This window comes from Apteryx rowi, unplaced genomic scaffold (assembly GCF_003343035.1).
Source record: "Apteryx rowi isolate R43461 unplaced genomic scaffold, aptRow1 scaffold_58, whole genome shotgun sequence".
Classification (NCBI taxonomy): domain Eukaryota; kingdom Metazoa; phylum Chordata; class Aves; order Apterygiformes; family Apterygidae; genus Apteryx; species Apteryx rowi.
Window position 1 is genome coordinate 1,758,556 of NW_020450849.1, and position 7,261 is coordinate 1,765,816.

General features: G+C 37.9%; 1 long non-coding RNA gene across 1 annotated transcript in view; it reads right to left on the bottom strand.

Annotated features, from left to right (window-relative positions):
* Positions 1-606: 606 nt before the first annotated feature.
* Positions 607-7,261, bottom strand: part of LOC112974012 — a 7,591-nt gene continuing 936 nt past the window's right edge. The window contains exons 2-3 of the long non-coding RNA XR_003256129.1: positions 2,112-2,233; positions 607-1,683 (exon numbers count right to left, since the gene is read on the bottom strand). This is a non-coding gene — a long non-coding RNA (uncharacterized LOC112974012). The remainder of the gene's footprint in view (positions 1,684-2,111; positions 2,234-7,261) is intronic.

The following is a 7,261-nucleotide window of genomic DNA, read 5'->3' on the forward strand; positions in this document are numbered from 1 at the left end:
TCCTTCATTCTCCTTTTTAAAAATGGTTGATTCAACTGTTGGATATTGTTTTTAAGAATAACTTCTGAATATCATGTAAAACAAAAAAGGCTACTATTGATCACTCATTTTTTCCTTTTAGTCTTAGAGTTTACATCATTATTTGATCTATTTTTGTAGATTAGAACAATTTATAGCTCTTTGCACATTTCCATTTCAGGTCACTTATTCTAATTCTTGACAACTTTAAGACTCCATATTGTTACCTCTACTCAAGGAGATAATATAAAAACACTGAAAGACATATGCACTGCTACAAAGTTAGCCCTTTAAAATGCTTAAGATGAAACAAAAAATACGGTATCTGGTCACTATTCCTGTTATGAAAAACATTTGGTAGGTCTTCAGGTAATATTTAAGTGTACTTTATGTACAAAAAACCCCCAAGTCTCAGCATGTACCAACTGTTTTGATTTTCCAAGTGATGTTTATAAGATAAATTGCATTACCACACTGTATTTTGACTGTAATTCTGTTTTATTCTTAAACACACCCCCTTCTATGTCACCCATGTATCAGACACTCACTACAAACAAAGAAAGGCATATTTATAATCACAGTCTTCAAAGGTAGATACGTGCTTGGAATTATTTCAGGGGGATTCCAGACACCAGCAAAACAAATGTCAGAAACAAGCCAAAGCTTCAAAATGGAGATGTTCTGTTTTCAGCTGAGCTTTAAATCTGCAAACTAATCTTTGGCTTAAAAGTAGTCATGTAAGTGAGCCATGATGAAATCAGAGCTAAACATGCACATTTACAGGATTAGGCCCACAAAGTCCATGCTGACAATAACTGATCTCTGTTTCAAATATATTTTGTATTGATCTGCCAAAACCTTAAGAACAGATTTCCTTTTCAAGGTAGTTTACTACCATAAAATAAATGCAGCTTTCTGCTATTAAAGAGCACGCTTCACAAAAATTTTTAAAGGCACGATTGGCTTAAACAGCAAGTCAATTAACAGTTGTTATGACTGGAAAGGTACAGCTGGCAAAAGAAAAAGCCTTGAAGTTCACAGAACTCATCACATTTAAGTTTATTCTGACATTTAGAGAAAATAGTCAGCTTTCTGTTATGTATGAAAAACAGACTAYCCTAATCTAAATTAAGCATTTATTCAGAGAAGGGATTTTACCCCCAAAAAAGAAAAAAAAACTTCTGGCTGGAAAAATTTTTTAAAAATGTGTCTTTCAGTGAGTTTAGTAACACACATAAACTCTTCATCAGAAAGTTCTTAATGGAACACATACATTTATTAATATACATCCAATACGATATGATCATGTATACTTACAGAAAATGTGAAAGCAAAGAGAAAATAACCATTCATGTCATGCAACATATTTGCAAGATTTAAGACCTGGAACTTATTGCAAGTGGAAGGTTCTGGTTCTACAAAAGTTCAGATATTTAATTTTTATGCCCCTGGCAGTGGTTCCACTGAAGTTGCTGACACTTCTCAGGGTGGTCTTATGCCTCCATTCAAAAACAGGAGCAAGTCTGAAGTGGAGGCTGGGATTTCACTCATTGTGAGCAAGGTCAAGGGTCCAACTGTTTGCAGGATCAGGGCCTAACAAAGACAGATATAACCGCATGCCTAGAAAAATGCAGGTCTCAAAAGCCAATCCTCTCAGAAGTTACCCTTAAAAAAAAAAGAGAGTAATATTTCAGGGTCATTTTGTCACAGTTATTACTCACCAACCACATTTTCAGAAGGTAAGTAATAAGCAATGAAGAAAAGAGAAAAGGGAAAAGAGGAGAGAGGAGAGAAGAGAGAGGAGAGAGGAGGAGAAAGAAAAGAGAAAACAAAATAGAAAGTGGAAAACAAAAGAGAAAAGCGAAAAGAGAGAGAGAAAAAAAGAAAAAAGAACCACCACAAAAGACACAAGCTGGTACAAATGCTAAGAACAGTTGTTATAATTTTGGATAAAGAATTGTTAAAACTAAAAAAAACACCAAACAAATGAATTCCCAATACCCCCAGCTGCAATCATATTCTATTCAAAAAAAACCAAAAAAACCCTAAAACCATACTTTATTAAGCAGAAAAAGCAAGTGAAAATGCATTACCAAAACAACTCCCCCAAACCCTTCTTTCTTCCATTGCTCACTAAAATAGAAGCAGGATCTTCACAATCTGTCCCGGTTGAAATACTGTTTTCTACCACATCTGACAGTCTCATTCAAGGCACCTAAACAGACAACATCCTGCTTGAATATTTTCACACAATTAACAGGACAACTCTGCAAAAGCTTTTCACTATAAGCAGTTTGACRTGGCCAACTGAGACAACTACTTGTRACCGACAGGCAAAGGCAAGGACTTGTTTCTGGGCACACCCAGAAAGCCAATAAACTGAGTCCTGAAATGGTTCTTGTGTCTCAGATACACTCACCCACATCTCTCCGGCACATCCCAGCCCTGGTGCCTGGGAAAATGCCTAACCCAACTGGCCTCCCCACAATCCTGCTGGAAAAAGGACATCATCCTTAATATCCTAGCAATCACTGCACTAGGATGAAATCCTTTACGCAACAGAGCAGACTGGGAGCAGTAGCAGAAAGTGTTCTGGGGCTGCTCCTCTTTATTTAAAAATCAATATTCACGCGTATAACGGTTCTGAAGCTGGTTCACCTCTTGGTGAGCTGAACCAGCATCTCTCTTCCTACCTGCAATCAAATAATAAATATTTTAGCAATTCAACAGGAAGTAAAAAAGTTTTCACAGGAGGACAGTGAGAGCCCAGAATATTCCTGGGGCTGAGGATCTGGCAGGAGTTTGAAGGTGTAGATTCAAATCCTTGCAGGCAGAGAGCCATGGGATTTGAAGCCATTTCTTGCCTCTTGCGTGGGTGTGCTAACAGGACAGACACCTAGAGGGGTACCAACCCTCCTGACAATGTCAAACAGGGACAGTAAAAGTCTGATTTAGATGCAGGCTCCACAATCAATTTACGACTGGGAATGTAAGAAGATGGAAGTGCCCCTTGGCAGCCACGAGTTAGGAGCCTAATTCCTGCTACAACTGCCTTCAGCCACATGTTCTTCTCACCATTTAGTAACAGTGAGTTTAGGAAATTCCCCCTTCCCGGTCCTTGCTTATTAAAATCCCACTATTTGGCACGTTGCTCTTGATTCTTAGAATCTTTATTGGCTTCTCAAGGACAGGAAGATACAGTAACTGCTGCTTTCTATTGAAGATATAAGGTTTTCAACAGCATGATAAAAAGAAATATCCTGTGAGCTTTCCATGTGCTTCCTTGATTCCTATCTTAATAGCTTTCCAGGAAAATTTTCTTTTCTTTCCCAATTTTTGCTGGGAAAGCTGCTTCTGAATTCTTATCAAAAAGAGATATACAGTTATGTTACATTTGATTGAATGTAAGAGTTGACATAATCCTGCATTAAAAAAAAAGCCTATTAGTTCATTTGTTTTGTTAGCAAACKCTCCGAAGACAGGACAAATGATCTGTGAGGAAAAAGTCAACAAAATACATGTTTTGGTGCTACAACAAAACTGGGTTCCTTGTTCTTGCTTGAATACTATGGAAGACTAGATCTGCCCAAACCTGAGCATCCATGCATTTGGTGCACCGTAAATTTAACTCTGAATCCCCCTTAAGCTGGGATCCTTTCTCTGGGGTGAGGAGAGGAAGATATATGTCTCTTCCTCTCCTCCCTGCTGCCCATAGATGGAAGAGAACAATTTAAGTACCAGACACATTTACTCTTAAAAATAAGAACATTAATAATTTAATGTTCTTATGGCCACAATTCTTATGGCAACAACTCTTATGGCCACAATTTCTGGAGTTCCATCAGTTTGCGCCAATGCACCACTCATATTTTACTCTAGAATAAAAATCAAAACTTTCTATCTATATAAGGAATATTATCTAATGATATAATTATTCACTAATGGTAGCATAAGTCTGCAAACAGGATAATGTCAAATCTAAAGTCATGAGAAAAGATCATCTCAAGCTGACAAGCAACAGCTGCAAAAAGACAGCAGCATTCCCAGAAGTACTTAATCTTCTGAAGACTGAATCTTAACATGGAAGCAAGCGCTTTGTGATTCAAGTAGGTACTCAGAAATACTGATATTCCAATAGATTTTAACATATATTGACAAAATAACTGCTTTTCCAAGATGTAAATGTTACCAGGTCAAGAGACAGGTCTACTTTAAATTTAAACTATTTTGTTCTGAGGAACTAGACCTATCCTCAGAAAATGTACTGAACAGAATCATGGAATATGATCATCCATGAACAGATAAAATCACTGACGCCTTTCAGTTGTTAGCTATGCAATTTGCAGTACCTTCTTTTACTGTTTTAAAAACTATTTTCGAAAGTAGGGTGAAAGAGAAAACTATATACATTTGGAAAAAGGTCCAGCAGCAATTACATCTTTCTGAAAGTCACTTACTCAAATTTTTACTCAGTGAAATTATTTATATAGTAGAGCTAATATATCTCAAATTAAAACAGACAGCTCTATAAATTTTCAGGGTATTAAAGAGAAGTGAAACATCTGATGGCTGAGAAATTCTACAGAAATATTTCAGTTTTACTCTATCGCTGAAGTTTTTAACTGTTAAGCCATAGCTTACTTCTATCCAGAAGGAGGGTTTTGTAACCCTGTTTACAGTTGGATGAGGTTTTTATGCATCAAATGCATTTCTAAAAATGGACAAACCAATATCAATTTATACCAATCCTTCAAGACTCCTTTCATGAGTTCTTGATTAAAATGGGCTATTAAGATAATGTACATATAATCAATCTTTAATTCCTTCTTTCAATATTTCAACTGGTTGGTGTCCACTCATTCTTAAAAAAAATACRCAATTATGTTTGCTGAACAAACTCTTCTGAAGACTTGTTTAATCTTTTTGTAAATAATCTCCTTTTCAGAAAAAATCATTATTATATATTATCATTATATATCCTGAAACAAAATGTATATGATGATTCAAAATATAAAAAAGTACATAAAAGCTACAGTCAAAGCTTGAGTATTTATCATTCGCCACACATAAATTCATCAAATAACATCTATATCATAAGACTATATAATAAGCGTGTGCCACAATCCAGGGTTAGATCACCTAATAGAGTTGTTGTGGATTGATTTGGATCTAAATATATGAATAGGGACAAAGTACAGATCACACCATCTGTTTGTCATTTTGACTAAAGGAAAAGTTTCATATACATGTTTCCATATACATGAAATGGTTTCAACACCCAAGCTCTTCATTTTCTTAACAAACAGCAGGACAGGACTTTGCCACTACCAAAGATGAGAGCAAAACTCCTGTTACACTCAGGCATCATCTTTCAGAGTCATGATCAATTGCCCGTTACTACTTCAAGCTCCTAAGCCATCTGCTTCCATGATTTACATGGAGATTTTCTTAAAATTGAAATAATTATGAGTCTTTCTGGCATTTTAGTCAAAAAGTTATCATAACCAGCTAAAGAAGTGTGCCTGTAAATTTTACACACTGACAATTTACCAGTATCTGCATAAAATACTTCATTTTGTGAGCACAATAGTATTACCATAAGAAATTAGAATCTACTTGCATAGAAGGAAAGTTGATCTTCTGGATACCTTTTTGAAAGGTTGGAGCTTAATAGTGCAGATTTTTCAAATCCTTAGTGTTGAAAGTGCCAGATCACAAAAATAGCTAGTCATAAATTTGCATGCGTTACACCTACAAGTACTATTCCCCCAAAGAAAGCAGATTCCTCAGCATTCACTGTGACCTGAGCACACCAGCAGCTTCAAATGTGCATGGAGGGGTGTTTTCAGACAATATTTGCAGGAGGAGGGAGAGAAGACTTAACAAATGAAAAAGAATGACAAGAAGCATTGAAGAACTAGATCTTGCTATTAGTGAGGCAAAATCCTTGTCCACATTCAATATCTGAGCTACTTATCAAACGTAGACTGACACACACATTAAGGGAACCAGCAAGACAAGGACTGCTTGCCCTTTGAATGGAGATCTGTTGAGATTGACCAGTGTCCCTTGCTCAAACAGGACTTTAGTGATCTTTAGTTTTTTTATCACTAAACCCAATTCGCTTGAARCTGAACGGGTGGAAAATATCCTCTCTCTTGAATCTTGTTAGAATACTTTTACGCAAGAGTTGACTATCGCTTTTTCCAAAGAAAAACTAATGAGGAAAGTATGTGCAAGCCAAAGCAGACTGCAGTCCAGGGGCGAGTTCCCAGAAAGTAAAAAGGGTTAAGTACTTTGGAGGCGTTTGTACATGAATGAAGAGGAAAGAATGAAAGGATGCCATCCTGAACGGTCCMCAACCTAGCCAAGTCCATGTACTCGCTACTTGAGACTCACGCCCCAGTACTGCCTCCCTACCCCCGCTTAGAAAAGCACCCTTGTCAGAAGGGGATGGTATGGAAAGAAGCAGCTTTCTGTGCTGATGAAGAGTAGTAAAACTGATGTAGATCTCAAAACTGAAAAAGTATGGGATTTGGGGGGGAAAAGGAGATGGGAAGCGGATGCTATGAAGATATTTCATACCCTATTTATTTATTTATTGTTCTAAGTCTTTTCACATGCAGTGAGGCACCAATTTTTGCATTCTAAATTTAAGTAGAAAAAATCTAACTAGAAAAAAAAAACTCACTAGAAACAAAATCTAGCTAAAGCTGTGTCTTTTAAAACTTGAGCTTCTTCACATTACGCTACAACACCTTCCTGAGGCATACACCGTAGTTTCTTAATCCTTCCAGCTTTTTTAAGATGGGATAGTTGTAAAAGAAAAAAAAAGAAAAAAAGGGTCCGACGACAGTCTTCATCCACCCAGCACTTTTGACCTGCTGCCAGGCAGCCCGGGTATCCCACGCTCTGGGATAAAGCCGTCCTCGCAGTTCCGCCTCCCATGGAGGAAAACGACCCATGTAAGGACAACTGAGCTGGCGACAGGAAACTGGGGAGTACCTCGGAGACCGAGCCTCTTTTTTCCTCCAAAGGAGAGACTCCAGAGCAGAGTTTGTGTGTGTGTGTGTGTGTGTGTGTGTGTGTGTGTTTTAAGGATTTCCTCCCTGCGGATGAGCGGCTCTTTCCACGCGCACTGCCAAGGTCCATCCTTCCCTCCCCGGCCGCGCACGGCACTGGGCGTGTAGCCGGGGCCCTATGTAACCCCCGCCGGCGCGGCACGGCCCCGCCACAGCCGCTC